Source organism: Piliocolobus tephrosceles, chromosome 6, assembly GCF_002776525.5.
Source record: "Piliocolobus tephrosceles isolate RC106 chromosome 6, ASM277652v3, whole genome shotgun sequence".
Lineage (NCBI taxonomy): Eukaryota > Metazoa > Chordata > Mammalia > Primates > Cercopithecidae > Piliocolobus > Piliocolobus tephrosceles.
In genome coordinates, this window is record NC_045439.1 from 33,072,018 (window position 1) to 33,089,725 (window position 17,708).

General features: G+C 41.6%; 1 protein-coding gene across 10 annotated transcripts in view; it reads left to right on the forward strand.

Moving 5' to 3' along the window:
* The window catches only part of NUMB (NUMB endocytic adaptor protein), a 198,596-nt gene that overhangs the window by 17,082 nt on the left and 163,806 nt on the right, over nucleotides 1-17,708 (forward strand). Inside the window, exon 1 of one of the 10 annotated variants that reach the window (XM_023183280.1) lies at nucleotides 1,609-1,643. The exons of the other annotated variants lie outside the window; for them this stretch is intronic. The gene's annotated coding sequence lies outside the window, so the exon portion shown is untranslated. Of the gene's footprint in view, nucleotides 1-1,608; nucleotides 1,644-17,708 lie in introns of those variants that run through there. 10 annotated transcript variants of the gene reach the window in all.

Sequence of the window (17,708 nt, forward strand, 5' to 3'; positions counted from 1 at the left end):
CTGCAGTTTTAACTTCCCAGGATCAAGAGATGGTCCCACCTCAGCCTCTAAGTAGCTGGGACCATAGGCATGCACCACCACTCCTGCCCGTTTTTTCTTTCTTTCTTTTTTTTCTTGTAGAGACAGGGTCTCTCACTGTGTTGCCCAGGCTGGTCTTGAACTCCTGGTCTCAAGCTATTCTCCTGTCTTGGCCTCCCAAAGTGCTGGGACTACAGGTGTGAGTTACTGTGCCTGGCCTCTTTTCATTGTTTTTGTGTATATGCCCGTAAGTAGTGGAATTGCTAGGTTATATGGTAACTCTTTTGAGGTTTTCTAAAGCGGCTACACCATTTTACATTCTCACCAGCAGTGAGAATGAGAATTCCAGTTTTTCTGCATTGTCACCAATAATTGTTATTACCTCTTATTTTATATATATATATATATATATTTTTTTTTTTTTTTTTTGAGACGGAGTCTTGCTTTGTCGCCCGGGCTGGAGTGCTGTGGCCGGATCTCAGCTCACTGCAAGCTCCGCCTCCCGGGTTTACGCCATTCTCCTGCCTCAGCCTCCCAAGTAGCTGGGACTGCAGGCGCCCGCCACCTCGCCCGGCTAGTTTTTTGTATTTTTAATAGAGACGGGGTTTCACCGTGTTAGCCAGGATGGTCTCGATCTCCTGACCTCGTGATCCGCCCGTCTCGGCCTCCCAAAGTGCTGGGATTACAGGCTTGAACCGCGCCCGGCCATATATTTTTTAATTGTTGTTGTTTTGAGACAGGGTTTTGGTCTGTCACCCAAGCTGGAGTGTAGTGGGTATGATAGCTCACTGCAGCCTCAAACTCCTGGCTCAAACTATCCTCCCACCTCAGCCTCCTTAGTAGCTAGGACTGCAGGCGTGCACCACCATGCCCAGCTAATTTTTATTTTTTAAATTTTTTGGTAGAGATGGGGTCTTGCTGTGTTACCCAGGATGGTCTGGAACTCCTGGCCTCAAGCCATTCTTTCTCCTCACCTCCCAAAGTGTTGGGATTACAGGTGTGAGTCACAGCTCAGGCTGATCTCTGTTTTTTGAGTAGAGCTATTCTAGTGGGTATAAAGTAGGATTTTTTTTTTTCTTTGAGATGGGGTCTTGCTCTGTTGCCCAGGCTGGAGTGTGTGGCATGATTTTGGCTCACCACAACCTCTGCCTCCCAGGTTCAAGCTATTCTCCTGCCTCAGCCTCTCAACTGAGGCGTGCACTACCATGCCAGGCTAATTTTTGTATTTTCAGTAGAGACGGGGTTTCACTATGTTGGCCAGACTGGACTTGAATTCCTGACCTGATGATCTGCCCGCCTTGGCCTCCCAAAGTGCTGGGATTACAGTGAACCACTGTGCGTGGCCCAGAGTAGAAATTAATTGTGGTTTTGATTTGAGTTTCCCTCATGGCTAGTGATGTTGAGAATCTTCTCATATGCTTATTGGCCATTTGTCTATCTTCTTGGAAGAAGTGTGTTTTTATATGCTTGCCTTTTTTTTGAGACGGAACCTCGCTCTCTCACCCAGGCTGGAGTGCAGTGGTGCGATCTCGGCTCACTGCCAGCTTCGCCTCCCGGGTTCATGCCATTCTCCTGCCTCAGCCTCCCAAGTAGCTGGGACTACAGGCACCTGCCACCATGCCCAGGTAATTTTTTTTGTATTTTTCAGTAGAGACGGGGTTTCACCATGTTAGCCAGGATGGTCTTGATCTCCTGACCTGTGATCTGCCCACCTCGGCCTCCCAAAGTGCTGGGATTACAGGCATGAGCCACCGCGCCCGGCCACGCTTGCACATTTTTTAAAAGCTGGTTTGTCTTTTTATTATTGAGTTATAATAAATGTTTTCTTTGTATATTCTGGATATAAGTTCCTTGTCAGATGTAATGATTTACAAGTATTTTCTTCCATTTTGTGGGCTGTCTTTTCACTTTCTTGATGTCCTTTGGAGCACAAAAGTTTTTCATTTTAATAAAGTCCAGCTTTTTTTTTTTTTTTTCCTTTTTCAGACACAGGGATCTCCCTGTGTTGTCCAGGCTGGCCTCAAACTCCTGGCCCATGATCCAGGAGCCACCACTCTGGCTCAAGTACATTTTTTTTTTTTTTTTTGAGACGGAGTCTCCCTCTGTCACCCAGGCTGGAGTGCAGTGGTACGATCTCGGCTTACTGCAAGCTCTGCCTCCTGGGTTCACACCATTCTCCTGCCTCAGCCTCCCAAGTAGCTGGGATTACAGGGGCCTGCCCCCAAGCCTGGCTAATTTTTTATATTTTTAGTAGAGATGGGGTTTCACTGTGTTAGCCAGAATGGTCTTGATCTCCTGACCTTGTGATCTGCCCACCTCGGCCTCTCAAAGTGCTGGGATTACAGGCGTGAGCCACCATGCCTGGCCGATTTGTTTTTTTTTTTTTTTTTTTTGCTTGTGCTTTTGATACAGTATCTAAGAACTGTTGCCCAGTCCAAGGTCGTGAATATTTATGCCTAATGTTTTCTTGTAAGAGTTTTAGTTTATTTTTTCTTATTTTTTTGCACTCCATGTCAGTGTCTTCTAAGAGTTTTATAGAGTTGGCTCTTACATTTAAGTCTGTGATCCATTTTGTGGTAATTTTTGTGTACAGTATGGGGGAGGGTCTCAACTTAATTCTTTTGTATATGGATATTTAGTTGTCCCAGCACCATTAGTTGAGACCATTACTCTGTTGATTTGTTACAAAGTTGAATACAATTTTCTGCTTTGTCACTAATTTTTCCAGTAGCAATTTGTTGGCCTTTTGGTCTAGAGTGGCAGTTGGGGTCATTGTAGGAGGACAGCAGTTTAGTGTTGCAAGAATAGGTTATAAATGAATCCACTGATTTAAATATACAGGTTGTATAATTTCATCCTTACGTTACCTTATACTCGAATGGTAAATGAAGTTCAGCTGCTATTTCTCTGCCTACTGGGCATCCTTGTGTCGTTAGTTATTTGGAAGCTTCCAGTACTAAGCCATTAAATAGAAATCAGGGTCAGGTCCTTAAACATGTGACTTAAAGGAAGAAAAGATTCGTACCTGTTCCTTTCTCTTTCTCCTCTTTAATTCACCTATCCTAGCACCCTTTTTATCTTAAGAAGACTCTTCTTTTGTATTTTTACACATAGCCTTTTTCTGAAGGAAGATCACATGTAAAGGTTTTAGTTTTTAAATTGAAAATTCAAGGAAATGTTCTGTAGTGATGATTACAAACATTATAGAAGTATTATAAAGATTATATTAACCTTCATAAATCTAAATCCATAATTAATATAGTTAATATTAAAGTCTCCTGTGTAATTCTAACTGAAGGTTAGAAATGGCATATTTTCCTTTTAATTTTCAAAATAACAAAAATATAATTATTTTACAATTTGTAAGATTTGCTTAGCATTTTAAAGGAAACTTACTGTTTTTAGAATGTTTAACTCTAAATTGGGTCTTTTTTCCCCCTGTTTTTAATAGTCATTAATTATTCACTTTTAGAGATCTTAAGAGCAAAGGGAAAAGCATACATTTTTTTACAGAGTGTTCGAGTTTTATGTGTCTCATCTCTATTTGTAGAGTTATGCTTCTTTAGAGGCCAGTACTTTGCCAAGTAAAAACTAATTTCCTAGGAAATCAGGTTGCTGGCTTGACTTCTGGCAGTCCCTTTCCCTTCTTTTGTTGCTTTGTAAAAGAGCTGAGCTCAGTTCTGTGGAAAATCACTAAATCATCTAATTAGTTTCCCTAGTTTGAATTAAACATGGTTGGTATATATTTGTATTGAACTGAATCTGTAACTTTTTCTTGACTATAAATTTGTTAAGATACCCTGAAGGACTTTGACTTCATTTGATAAGTTGGATATTCATATCTGAAATAATGCTAATGGTTTGTTCCTTTAATGAATGTTCTTATTCTTTTAGTCTTTTTGTTCTCCCCTCCACTAGACCTACTTAGGGATATCACTTGTGTTCTTATAATTAAACCCAGACACTTGTGAAATATAATCATAGTTTCTATGATGTTGGCCCCTAATCCATTTTTAAAAATTACATTAACATTTATTGTCTGTTTCTGGTTTTTCTTCATGCATATTTTACTATATATATAATTTTGGAGCCTGCTTTTTAAACAACATATCATATAATATGTATTTTATTATTTTTATTACAATTATTTGAAAACAGTTTTTTTGTTTTGTTTTGTTTTTTTTTCCTGAGGCAGAGTCTTGCTCTCTTGCCCAGGCTGGAGAGCAGTGTTGCAATCTCAGCTCACTGTAACCTCTGCCTGCCGGGTTCCCGTGCCTCGGCCTCTTGTGTAGCTGGGATTACAGATGTCTGCCAGCACACCCTGCTAATTTTTGTATTTTTAGTAGAGACAGGGTTTCACCATTTTGGCCGGGCTGGTCTCGAACTCCTAACCCCAACTGATCCACCTGCCTCACAGCCTCCCAAAGTGCTGGCATTAAAAGTACGAGCCATTGCATCCAGCCAGAAAACAGTTTAAAACAGCAGAGGAATATTCCATTAATGGATATATTATTTATGGAACCAATTTCTATTGTGTTCACACTTAGAATGTTTATTAATTTCTGATTATTATAAAATAAAACACAATGAATATTGCTAAATATAGCTCTTTTTCAGTATTTCTATATTCTGAGAATAGAGTATTGTAAGTTGAATTATCAAGTCAAAGTGTATTAACATTTCTAGAGCTCTCAGGAGAGCAAAACATTGCACAGTTGCTTTCTAGAAAGTCTGTACAAGTTTACATTCCCATTAACAATGTATGAAATTGAGATATACGGCCTTGCCAGCATGTTATTATTTTAAAACATTTGCAATTTTGATAGGAAATAGTAACTGGTTTCTGAAATTTGTATTTATTTGGTCACTAATGGGACATTTAAAATATGATCATTAACCTTTAGGTATTTGCTTTAAATGAAGTTGCTTGTTCCTGTTCTTGGTCCATTTTTCTTTTGGGTGATCCCTGATTCTTATGTGGAATCTAGGGATGGATAATATTCAGAACTGTGACTTAATCAGTACAAATGATCTGTAGAAAGTTGTTGTTTCATGTCCCCGCCAAGTACTTTTGCCCTCCCTCTCCCTAACTACTTCCTGATTTTAAATCTGTTCTTGGACTTCATGTAAATGGAATCATACCATATGCATTTTTAAAATTAACATCACTACTTTTGCTTAATACTTTTGAGATTCATCCATGTTGTGTTAATCAGTAATACATTTTTTTTTTATTGCTGAGTAGTAGTCCTTTTTTGTTTCATCTATTATTTTACTGAGGAAACCATAATCAATAGAAAATTGCAAGCTGTAAGCCACAGTTTGTTGATTACAGTATTCAATTTACCTCAGGTCCAGGTTATATCTCCCTATGGCATTGTTTCCATCACAGTAGTCATTTTAAGCCAGTCTTCTTACATGAGTAATTTCTGGAGAGAACACTTCAGTGAGATGAATATGGACTGAGCATGATTAAGAGAAAAATAGGCCAGGCGCAATGGCTCATGCCTGTAATCCCAGCAGTTTGGGAGACTGGATTGCCTGAGCTCAGGAGTTCCAGGCCAGCCTGGGCAACATGGCGAAACCTCCTCTCTATAAAATATACAAAAATTAGCCAGGCATGGTGGTGTGTGCCTGTAGGCCCAGCTGCTCGGGAGGCTGGGGTGGGAGGATCACTAGACCCCAGGAGGTTGAGGCTGCTGTGAGCCATGATCGTGTCAATGCACTCCAGCCTGGGCAACACAGTGAGATCCTGTCTCAAAAAAAAAAAAAAAAAGAGAGAGAGAAAAAATACATAGGTACCAATATATTTAAGAGTTTCTTTCTTTTTTTTTTTCCTTTTTTCTTTTTTTGAGATGGAGTCTTGCTCTGTCACCAGGCTGGAGTGCAGTGGCACTATCTCGGTGTACTGCAACCTCTGCCTCCTGGGTTCAAGTGATTCTTCTGCTTCAGCCTCCTGAGTAGCTGGGATTACAGGCACGCACCACCACGCCCAGCTAATTTTTGTATTTTTAGTAGAGAGGGGGTTTCACCATGTTGGCTACGATGATCTCTATCTCTTGACCTTGTGATCCGCCCGCCTCAGCCTCCGAAAGTGCTGGGATTACAGATGTGAGCCACAGAGCCCGGCCAAGAGTTTCTATAGGAGTATTACTTAATAAAACCCTGTGACTTATTTGCTTCTGAAAAGCACCAATTTAAAAATCCTTCAAAGCTGGGCACGGTGGCTCATGCTTGTAATCCCAACACTTTGGGAGCCCAAGGCGGGCAGATCATGAGATCAGGAGTTCAAGACCAGCCTGGCCAATGTGGTGAAACTGTGTCTCTACTAAAAATACAAAAATTAGCCAGGCGTGGTGGCGTGTGCCTGTAATCCCAGTTACTCAGGAAGCTGAGGCAGGGGAATCCCTTGAACCCAGGAGGCAGAGTTTGCTGTGAGCTGAGATCACGCTACTATGCTGCAGCCTGGGTGACAGAGTGAGACTCCATCAACAAAAACAAAACAAAACAAAACAAAAATCCTTCAAAAGTTTCTATTGTGATAAGGAGACCCAAATGAGTTACTAAACAAAAAGTAAGGTTATTTTCAGAATCAAAATGATCTTCAACTAGAGACTGTTTAAAATGCACTTTAAAATGAGACAGAATTTGATGAAGCTAAAACTAAGGCATCCTCATTGTATAGTAAATTCTACATCATTATTGTAGACAGCAGATAATTTCCTAAGTGACACAGTATGTCATTTTACGAATATACCACACTTTGTTTTTCCATTCTTCTATTGATATTTGTGTCATTTTTTTTTTTTTTTTTGAGACAGAGTCTTGCTCTGTTGCCCAGGCTGGAGTGCAGTGGTGCTATCTCGGCTCACTGCAACCTCCACCTCCTCAGTTCAAATGATTCTCTCACCTCAGCCTCCCGAGTAGTTGGATAATAGGTGTGCACTACCATGCCCTGCTAATTTTTGTATTTTTAGTAGAGATGGGGTTTCACCTTGTTGGCCAGGCTAGTTTCAAACTCCTGACCTCAAGTGATCTGTCCACCTCAGCCTCCCAAAGTACTGGGATTACAGGCGTGAGCCACTGAGCCCAGATCATTTTTAGTTTTCGGTTATTATAATGAGAAGGCTTTTATAAACATTGCTTTGCAAGTATTTTTGTGAATATTTCATTTCTCTTGGGTGAATGACTAGCAGTAGAATTGTTGTGTCACAGGGCACATGTATGTTTAACTTTATAAGAAATTGCTGGCCTGCCGTGGTGGCTCACACCTGTAATCCCAGCGCTTTGGGAGGCTGAGGCGGGTAGATCACGAGGTCAGGAGATCGAGACCATCCTGGCGAACACGGTGAACCCTGTCTCTACTCAAAATACAAAAAGTTAGCCGGGCGTGGTGGTGGGCGCCCGTAGTCCCAGCTACTCGGGAGGCTGAGGCAGGAACCTGGGAGGCGGAGCTTGCAGTGAGCTGAGATCGTGTCACTGCACTCCAGTCTGGGTGACAGAGCAAGACTCTGTCTCAGAAAAAAAAAAAAGTAATTGCCAAATGGTTATCCAAAGAGAACCACGGATTGGTTATACCATTTTAATACTTCATCAGCAGTTTATGAGATCAGTTGCTCCACATCCTTGCCACTACCTGAGTTGTTAGTTCCTTTGATTTTAGTCATTCTATTGAGTATAAAGTGGCATCTTAGAGTAGTTGTAACTTGTGTTTTCCAGATGATTAAATATATTGCACACTTACTTTTTTTTTTGGTGAATATCTTTGACAAAGGCAAATTTGCAGATTGATAGTAAATATCTTAACAAAAGATTGTGTGTTTTATTACTACTTATGGATCCAGATTTATTCTCATTTATAAGAGCAGAGATGGATTTATAATTAAAAGTAAAATGAAATAATTATTCCAAATAGAAGTTTTCTCAGAACTTTCATATAGTGATAATTCATGGTGATTTTTTAGAGTAAATATTTGCTATTGGTGAATATGGGTGGAAACTTTAAGTTGAATGATTCAAAAGAACTTCAGGCTGTGTTTTGTAGAGAGCTATTTTTTTTCATTTTTTTTTTCTATTACAAAATTAAAAAATAGAGATGAAGTCTTGCTATGTTGTCCAGGCTGGTCTCAAACTCCTCACCTCAAGCAATTCTCCCACCTCAGCCTCCCAGAGTGCTGGGATTACAGGTGTGAGCCACTGCACCCAGCCTAGAGGTACTTTCTGAATTTGATTCACTGATTTAGGAATGTTAAAATAGTGTGATCTGGTTAGGAAACTATTCTATATTTGGGCCACTTGTGAGAACTGATAGCCTAGTAAAGTATCAGATAATAATGATAATATTAATACTAGCAGCAGCCAGTGCTATATTCCAAGAAAGGTTCTAAGTGCTTTACATGCACTGACTAATTTAATCCTCATGATAACTCCAATGAGGGCAGCTACTATTATAATCTTTATGTTACTGGTAGGGAATTTGAGGCAGAGAAGGTAAGTGATTTGCCCAGTATCATAGAGTAAGTGGTAGAACTGGGATTCAAACCTAGTTTGGCTCCAGAGCTCATATTCTTAACTGTCAGTGCTAAACTGATTAAATTAAATGTAGTCAATTTTACATTTGTTGTGGAGCATATCATTGTGTGGTAGTAATGGCCCAAATTTAAATTGGGATTTCTTTCTTTTTTTTTTGAGATAGAGTTTCCCTATGTCACCCTAGCTGGAGTGCAGTGATGTGACCTCCGCCTCCCAGGTTCTAAGCGATTCTCCTGCCTCAGCCTCTGGAGTAGCTGGGATTACAGGTGTGCACCACCACACCGGGCTCATTTTGTATTTTTAGTGGAGATAGGGTTTCACCATGTTGGTTGGCTAGGATGGTCTCAAACTTCTGACCTCAGGTGATCCACTGGCCTCGGCCTCCCAAAGTGCTGGGATTGTAGGCGTTGAGCCACTGCGCCTGGCCTAAATCGGGATTTCTAAGTTTGCAAATAGGCTATCAGTTTCTTTCTCTTTACTACATATACTCCTGTCATATATTTCAGGGGTGATTTATCAAAGGAGATTTTTATCTGAATTAACAGACAGTGGACAAACTTAGTAACCTTAGATTGGTTTTCTAGAGAAGATAAGTCACTTCTCTGTGTACCTTAATTGAGTCTTAGAATAGGAGCAAGTACTTTCTGACAGTTTTCAGCACTGTTTAACTGGTCTTTGTGAGACCCTGCAAATGTAATGTTTAAAATTAGCATTCCCTGGAAACAAACTGAGTGAAAAAGGAAGTTGATGAAAATTGTTGGACCTAATAATTGGGCCTACTATAGCACTACTTTTTTTTTTTTTTTTTGAGATGGAATCTGGCTCTATCACCCAGGCTAGAGTTCAGCGGTGTGATCTTGGCTCACTTGCAACCTCCGGCTCCCGGGTTCAAGCGATTCTCATGCCTCAGCCTCCCAAGTAGCTGGGACTACAGGCATGCACCACCATGCCTGGCTAATTTTTGTATTTTCAGTAGAGACGGGTTTTGCCATGTTGGCCAGGCTGGTCTTGAACTCCTGACCTCAAGCGATCTGCCTGCCTTGGCCTCTCAAAGTGCTGGCTTGCTGCAATCTTGGCTTACTGCAACCTCTGCGTTGCGGTTTCAAGCATTTCTCCTGCCTCAGCCTCCCGAGTAACTGGGACTACAGGCATATGCCATCATGCCTGGCTAATTTTTTTTGTATTTTTAGTAGAGATAGGGTTTCGCCATGTTGGCCAGGCTGGTCTCAAACTCTTGACCTCAGGTGATCCTCCTGCCTTAGCCTCCCAAAGTGCTGGTATTACAGGCGTGAGCCACCATGCCTGGTCAAAAATTGTCTTCTTTCTTTCTGAGTTCCCTGCATACTGAGACCATAGAATTATTCTTATTCTTCATCATTAGTTTGGGTTTAGATAAGATTAATCTTCCAGGAGAGTGCTAGATTTTTTGGCCAATTTCTTTGAAAGAGGGTCTAGGCATCACAGGAAATGATAGTACTAATGGGCCATGTCCTTCATCATACCTTTTGTGGCTCCTCCACTTCTGATCTGGTGTCGTTTTTCCTGTCATGGCTGACTTAAGGAGTGAAGGGGAGAAGCTCTCTATGTATGTATTGGATGTTAATAAACATGATATATGAGTTTAATTCTTATCCTGCCTGTATGATTTGGCTAAATGTCTTCTCTGGGTCTTTCTTTCTCCTTTTATAAAGTGATAGTATTTGACTGGATGATCTTTAAAGTTTTTTTAATGCTGAAATATTCTAAAAATTATAGTGAATAATGAATATGTTATTTTTTAAATATACAAAATAAATAGGACCAACACCATTTATTGAGTAGCTTCATTCCTTACTTCAGTGAGGATCTTAAGTCATGTATCTTATTTCTATAATAAACGTGATCCTGTGCTATTTGCCTATTCCTATGTCAATATTACACTGTCTTATTTACCGTAGCTTTATAACATGTGTGGATATCTAGTGTGGTGAAGCCTCATCCTCTCCAAACTTTGTTACTCTGCAAAATCATCTTGATTATTCTTTCAAATCTCTCCTAACCTTTAAAATTCTGTGATTTTTGTATATAGTACTATAGTACTGCTTATACTCTTGAGAGATTTGATTGGTAATCAGTACATTCTTACTGAATGAATGGAATTTAAAAAGTTATACTCTATAAGGGCTTATGAATAACAAAGTGTTACAAGTTAATTATTAGTAAAATTATGCCTGGACTTTTAAGAGTGCTGCTAAAATATCTGAATTTTTTTTTTTTTTTGGAAAGTGTTTAAATTACTTTGGAATTTGGGCAGGGTGTAGTACTGAATATTTCGGAGTCTACCTCTCTCTGCCCCTTCCCCTTATTTCTTACTCCCTTTGGGTAAAGATTTTAGGAAGAGTAAGTATATTTAATATTTTTGTTTAGACAGGTAGCTTAAAACTGCCTTAAAAGTTATGATAAATTCCGGCTGGGCGCGGTGGCTCAAGCCTGTAATCCCGGCACTTTGGGAGGCCAAGACGGGTGGATCACGAGGTCAGGAGATCTAGACCATCCTGGCTAACACTGTGAAACCCCGTCTCTACTAAAAAAAATACAAAAAACTAGCTGGGGAGGTGGCGGGCGCCTGTAGTCCCAGCTACTCGGGAGGCTGAGGCAGGAGAATGGTGTGAACCCGGGAGGCGGAGCTTGCAGTGAGCTGAGATCCGGACACTGCACTCCAGCCCCGGCGACAGAGTGAGACTCCTCTCAAAAAAAAAAAAAAAGTCATGATAAATTCTACATGAAATTGATGAAATTTTCTTTCTTTTTTTTTTTTTTGACTCAGAGTCTTGCCCTGTTGCTCAGGCTGGAGTGCAGTGGTGTGATCTCAGCTCACTGCAACCTCTGCTTCCTGGATTCAAGTAATTCGCCTGTCCCAGCCTCCTGAGTAGCTGGGATTACATGCACATGCTACTATGCCTGGCTAATTTTTGTATTTTTTTAGTAGAGACAGGGTTTCACCATGTTGGCCAGGCTGATCTCGAGCTCCTGACCTCAAGTGATCCACCTTCCTCGGCCTCCCAAAGTGCTGGGATTACAGGCATGAGCCACCACACCAACATGGCCAACGTGGCAAAACCCTGTCTCTACTAAAAATACAGAAATTAGCCAGGGGTGGTGGCACGTGCCTGTAATCCCAGCTGCTAGGGAGGCTGGTCCACGAGAGTTGCTTGAACCTGGGAGGCAGAGGTTGCAGTGAGCCGAGATCGCGCCACTGCACTACAACCCGTGTGACAGAGTGAGATTCTGTCTCAAAAAAAAACAAAACAAAAGCCAAGTGCAGTGGCTCATACCTATAATCCCAGCACTTTGGGAGGCCAAGGCAGGCGGATCACGAGGTCAGGAGTTCAAGACCAGCCTGACCAACATGGTGAAGCCCCGTCTCTACTAAAAATACAAAAATTAGCTGGACATGGTGGTGCGCTTCTATAATCCCAGTGATGTGGGAGGATTGCTTGAGCCTGGAGGCAGAGGTTGCAGTGAGCCAAGATTGCGCTACTATACTCCAACTTAGGTGACAGACTGAGACTCTGTCTCAAAAAACAAAATTCAGAAACTTTTTTTTGTTTGTTTTGAGACAGGGTCTCTCACCTTGTCACCCAGACTAGAGTACAGTGGCATAATCATGGCTCACTGCAGCCTCAACCTCCTAGGCTCAAGCAGTCCTTCCACCTCAGCCTCCTGTGTGGCTGGGACTGCAGGAATGTACCACCACACTCCGCTAATCAAAAAAACCTTTTTTATAGAAAGGGCATCTCACTGTGTTACCCAGGCTGGTCTCAGAACTCCTGGGCTCAAGCCATCTTCCTGCCTCAGCCTCCCAAAGTCCTGGGATTACAGGTGTGAGCTACTGCCCCTGGCCCCAAAACCCTTATTCATTGTTGGTATAGGCTCTTTGGAAAACAGTTCAGCAGGTTGTCATATATAATTAAATGTACACTTACCAGAATGGTCCACTGTTTCACTCCTGGGCATTTATTCAAGTAAAATGAAAACACAGTCACACAAAAACCTATATGCAGATGCAGTATAGGTTGATGCAAAAGTAATTGTGGTTTTTGCCATTTTAATGCCTTTTTTTATTTTTTGAGACAGAGTCTCACTCTATGGCCCAGGCTGGAGTGCAGTGGTGCGATCTCGGCTCATTGCAACGTCTGCCTCCCGGGTTTTCAAGCAATTCTCTTGCCTCAGCCTCTTGAGTAGCTGGGATTACAGGCATGTGCCACCACACCCAGCTATTTTTGTATTTTTAGTAGAGACGAGGTTTCACCATGTTGGCCAGGCTGATCTCAAACTCCTGGCCTCAAGTGATCTGCCCACCTCAGCCTCCCAAAGTGCTGGGATTACAGGTGTGAGCCACAGTGCCCAGCTTTAATGCCATTTTAATGGCAAAAAAACACAACTACTTTTGCACCAAACTCATAATTGCCAAAAACTGGAAATAATGCACATGCACTTCAACTGGTAAATTGATAAAGGTTGGCACATCTATATAATGGCATATGATTTGGCAGTGCATTCACTAACATTGTTCAATATCAAATGCATTATGCTAAATGAAGGAAGTCAGACTTAAAAGGCCACATACTGTATGATTTCATTTTTAGGGTATTTTGGCAAAACTGTAGGGAAAGAAAATTGACCAGTGGTTGCGAGGGATTGGAAGAGAGTTTGACTACTGAGGGCATGAGGGACTTTCTTTGGGTGTTCTGTGTATCTTTTGTATCTGTTCTATATCTTGATTGTGGTGGTGGTGACATAGTTATGTGTTTTCAAACTCAGGAGAGTATATATAAATTACACCTCTCCAATTAAAGTTCTAGCATATATTATGATATTAAAAATTATTTTGGAAATATCTCAGAAAATGTTTTGTTTTGTTTTTATTTTAATGTTACAGAGACAGGGTCTCACTTTGTCTCCCAGGCTGGAGTGCAGTGGTGTAATCATAGCTCACTGAAGCCTTGAACTCCTGAGCTCAAGTGATCTCCTGCCGCAGCCTTCTGAGTAGCTGTGACTCAGGCATGCACCACTATACCTGGCTAATTTTTTTTTTTTCTTTTAGAGGCAGAGTCTTGGTATGTTGCCCAGGCTGGTCGAACTCCTGGCTTCAAGAGATCCCCTGACCTCTGCCTTCTAAAGCGCTGGGATTATAGGCACAAGGCACTGTGCCTAGCCATGTTTTGTTTTTAGATTCTGCTTATGTGACTTTGGGAGGAGAGAAAGTGGTAGACGACACTGGTAGAGTTTTTTGAAGGTGTTGAAAACACTGTGTAAATGCTGAATATGTTTACACTTAACAAACATTCCTGTCATACATTTAATTTAATTTTGTGATGTCAGAATTAGAAGAGCCCAAAGAGACCTCATAAAGTGTTCTTTTTTAAAACAGATAAAGGACCTGAAGCCTAGGTAGGTTAGCTGAAGTCCCACAGCTAGGTAGTAGCAGACATAGATCTAGGATTTAAGTGATGGATTACTAATTTGACTCGTATTTTACTAAAACACAGTTTTTATTTCAAATTATTCTCTTGAGACTATTTTTAATTCCTTTTCAAAACTTTTCAATTGTATCATCTTAAAACTGGAAACCACTCCCTTCCTACTGGTAGGAAAGTCCTATGTCTGGTTGATAATAGGAAGGCTAAATATGAGAGATTCCATAGCACTTCAAGTTTGCTTAAGCCCACTCGACAAAGTTAGTTATAAAGACACTTTTCTCTAACTGGTAAATTTAGATGCTTATTTTTGTACTTTTCAAGGGCTATCAGTTAGGAATAGGTTTTTGTAACTTTATCACATTAAAAATTAGTATTTTCAGATGATCATGATTGTTGGTTTGTTGGGAAGGTAGAAAAGGTTTAAGCATGTTAGGTTCTTTCTGGTTACCTTAATTGCTACCGAGGGATGTGAGAGAGCACCAGAAGCAGTCTTAATAGATACATGTTCAGGAAATGGAGATTGGAATGTTATTTAAGATATAACAGCAGCTTTAGTTGTCTTCTATTCTTGAGAACTGGCTAATTTTCACTGTCCCTCTTGTGTTTTTTCTTTCTTGTACAGTAGTTTTTGATTGCCTCTAGACCGCAGTTCTAGAACAAAGTTTAGAGTTCCTGTACCTTAGAGATACTGTTGATATTGTGGATATTGCAGATCCAGTCACAGAGCTAGCAGGTGGCTTGGTCTCTTTCTTGTTTTATTTTTTCACTTATTTTTTATTTTTTATTTTTTTATTTTTATTTATGTATTTATTTATTTTTTTTTTCCGAGACGGAGTCTCACTCTGTCACCCAGGCTGGAGTGCAGTGGCCGGATCTCAGCTCACTGCAAGCTCCGCCTCCCGGGTTCACGCCATTCTCCTGCCTCAGCCTCCCGAGTAGCTGGGATTACAGGTGCCCGCCACCTCGCCCGGCTAGTTTTTTGTATTTTTTTTAGTAGAGATGGGGTTTCACCGTGTTAGCCAGGATGGTCTCGATCTCCTGACCTCATGATCCGCCCGTCTCGGCCTCCCAAAGTGCTGGGATTACAGGCTTGAGCCACCGCGCCCGGCCTTTATTTTTTATTTTTATACAGAGTCTCACCCTGTTGCCCAGGCTGGAGTACAATGACGTGATCTCAACTCACTGCAACCTCTGCCTCTGAGGTTCAAGCAATTCTCCTGCCTCAGCCTCCTGAGTAGCAGGGATTACAGGCATGTGTGATCACGCCAGGCTAATTTTCGTATTTTTACAAAATTTCACCATGTTGGCCAGGCTGGTCTCTGACCTCAGGTGATCCATCTGCCTTGGCCTCCCAAAGTGCTGAGATTACAGGCGGGAGCCACCGCACCAGGCCTCTTTCTTGTTTTTGAAGCTGTGCCTGTGTCATGCAACCTACGAGTTATTTCCTGTAAGCAATAGCTCCAGGCAGAGTTGGCCAGTTGCTTTCAGCCTTTATAAATAAGGGAACCCTACCCCCACCCTAGCTCTGGCAGACTCTGTCTTGTTTTTTTTCTTTCTTTCTTTTTTTTTAATGTAAGAGTCTCATTCTGTTGCTGAGACAGGACTGCGGTACAGTGGTACAGTCATGGCTCACTGCAGCTCGGACCTCCCAGACTCAAGTGATCCTCCACCTCAGCCTCCTAAGTAGCTGGGACTTATAGGCATGTGCCACCATGCCTGGCTAATTTTTTTGTTGTTGTTTTGAGATGGAGTCTCGCCCTGTCCCCCAGACTGGAGTGCAGTGGCACGATCTTGGCTCACTGCAACCTCTGCCTCCCAGGTTCAAGCAATTCTCCTGTCTCAGCCTCCTGAGTGGCTGGGACTACAGCTGCCTGCCACCACTCCCGGCTAGTTTTTGTATTTTTAGTAGAGACAAGGTTTCACCATATTGGTCAGGCAGGTCTCAAACTTCTGACTTCGGGTTATCTGCCCATTGCAGCCTCCCAAAGTGCTGAGTTTACAGCCTGAGCCACTGTGCCTGGCCCTGGCTAATTTTTAAATTTTTTGTAGAGATGGATCCTTTATGTGTTGCCCAAGCTGGTCTCAAATTCCTGGGCTCAAGTGATCCTCCTGCCTTGGCCTCCCAAATAGCTGAGATTACAAGTGTGAGCACCTGTGCCAGGCCAGGTTCTGTCTTATATGGAACATTTTATTGCCTGTTCCCCAAGGAAGCCAAACTCCCAGCTGCCACTGCCTGCTTCTGAACCAGGAGCCCAGTAGGCCTCTGGCTTCAGAGGCCTTACCACTTTGCATTTGTATTACTTATCAATGCCTGGAAGGTATTTACATTATATTTTGAGCCAGCTATGCATTCTTTATTTATATATTTGATACATTTATATATATAGTTATTTGGGTGAATGTACTGTATTATCTTGGCCTGAAGCCAAGATTTCAGATCTTGCCTTTTTTCAAAGCCACATTTTCTCATCTTTAAAATTAGAGGCTGGGCCGGGCGCGGTGGCTCAAGCCTGTAATCCCAGCACTTTGGGAGGCCGAGACGGGTGGATCACGAGGTCAGGAGATTGAGACCATCCTGGCTAACACGGTGAAACCCCGTCTCTACTAAAAAATACAAAAAACTAGCTGGGCGAGGTGGCGGGCGCTTGTAGTCCCAGCTACTTGGGAGGCTGAGGCAGGAGAATGGCGTAAACCCGGGAGGCGGAGCTTGCAGTGAGCTGAGATCCGGCCACTGCACTCCAGCCTGGGTGACAGAGCGAGACTCCGTCTCAAAAAAAAAATAAATAAATAAAATAAAATAAAATAAAATTAGAGGCTGGACACAGTGGCTTATGCCTGTAATCCCAGCACTTTTGGAGGCTGAGGTGGATGGATCAGCTGAGATCAAGAGTTTGAGACTAGCCTGGAGAACATGGTGAAACATTGTCTCTACTAAAAATACAAAAAATTAGCTGGGCTTGGTGGCGCCCACCTGTAGTCCCACCTACTCGGGAGGCTGAGGCAGGAGAATTGCTTGAACTTGGGAGGCGGAGGTTGCAGTGAGCCAAGATTGCACCATTGCACTCCAGCTTGGGTGACAGAGTGAGACTCCATCTCAAAAAAAAAGTAAATAAAATTAGAATGATAGCACCTATCTCTTAGTGTTTCTTTGTGCTGATGAAATGATATTATGTACACTTATACACATTTATATGTAAATTCTTAGAACAGTGCCTTGAATATAGTAGGTGATGTATATATAGTAGTTATTATGTTTTCAAGTGAGTCCTGTAATTCCTTGTTAGTATTTAGACAGTTATATAGTAACCCACAAGTACTTGTCAATCAATATTCAGAATGTGTAATTCTGAATGTATCTGTAAATGTGTTTGGGAATTACAGCAGGTTTTGAGGCACTTGGGTGAGACATTTAACTTTAATTTTAGGCCAGGTCAGTGGCTCACATTTGTAATGTCAACACTTTGGGAGGCTGAGGCAGGAGGATTGCTTGAGGCCAGGAGTTCAAAACCAGCCTGGGCAACATAGCGAGACCCCCTATTTCTATTAAAACAATTTAAAAAATTATATTAAATTTAATCTTAATCTATATCCCAGGTACCTTGAACTGAAGGTTTTTCATGATGAATTGCAATTTTTTCAGTATAACAGAGTGCTTTATTCTTTGTATTTACAGTTGCTTTCCAGAAATATTCATGC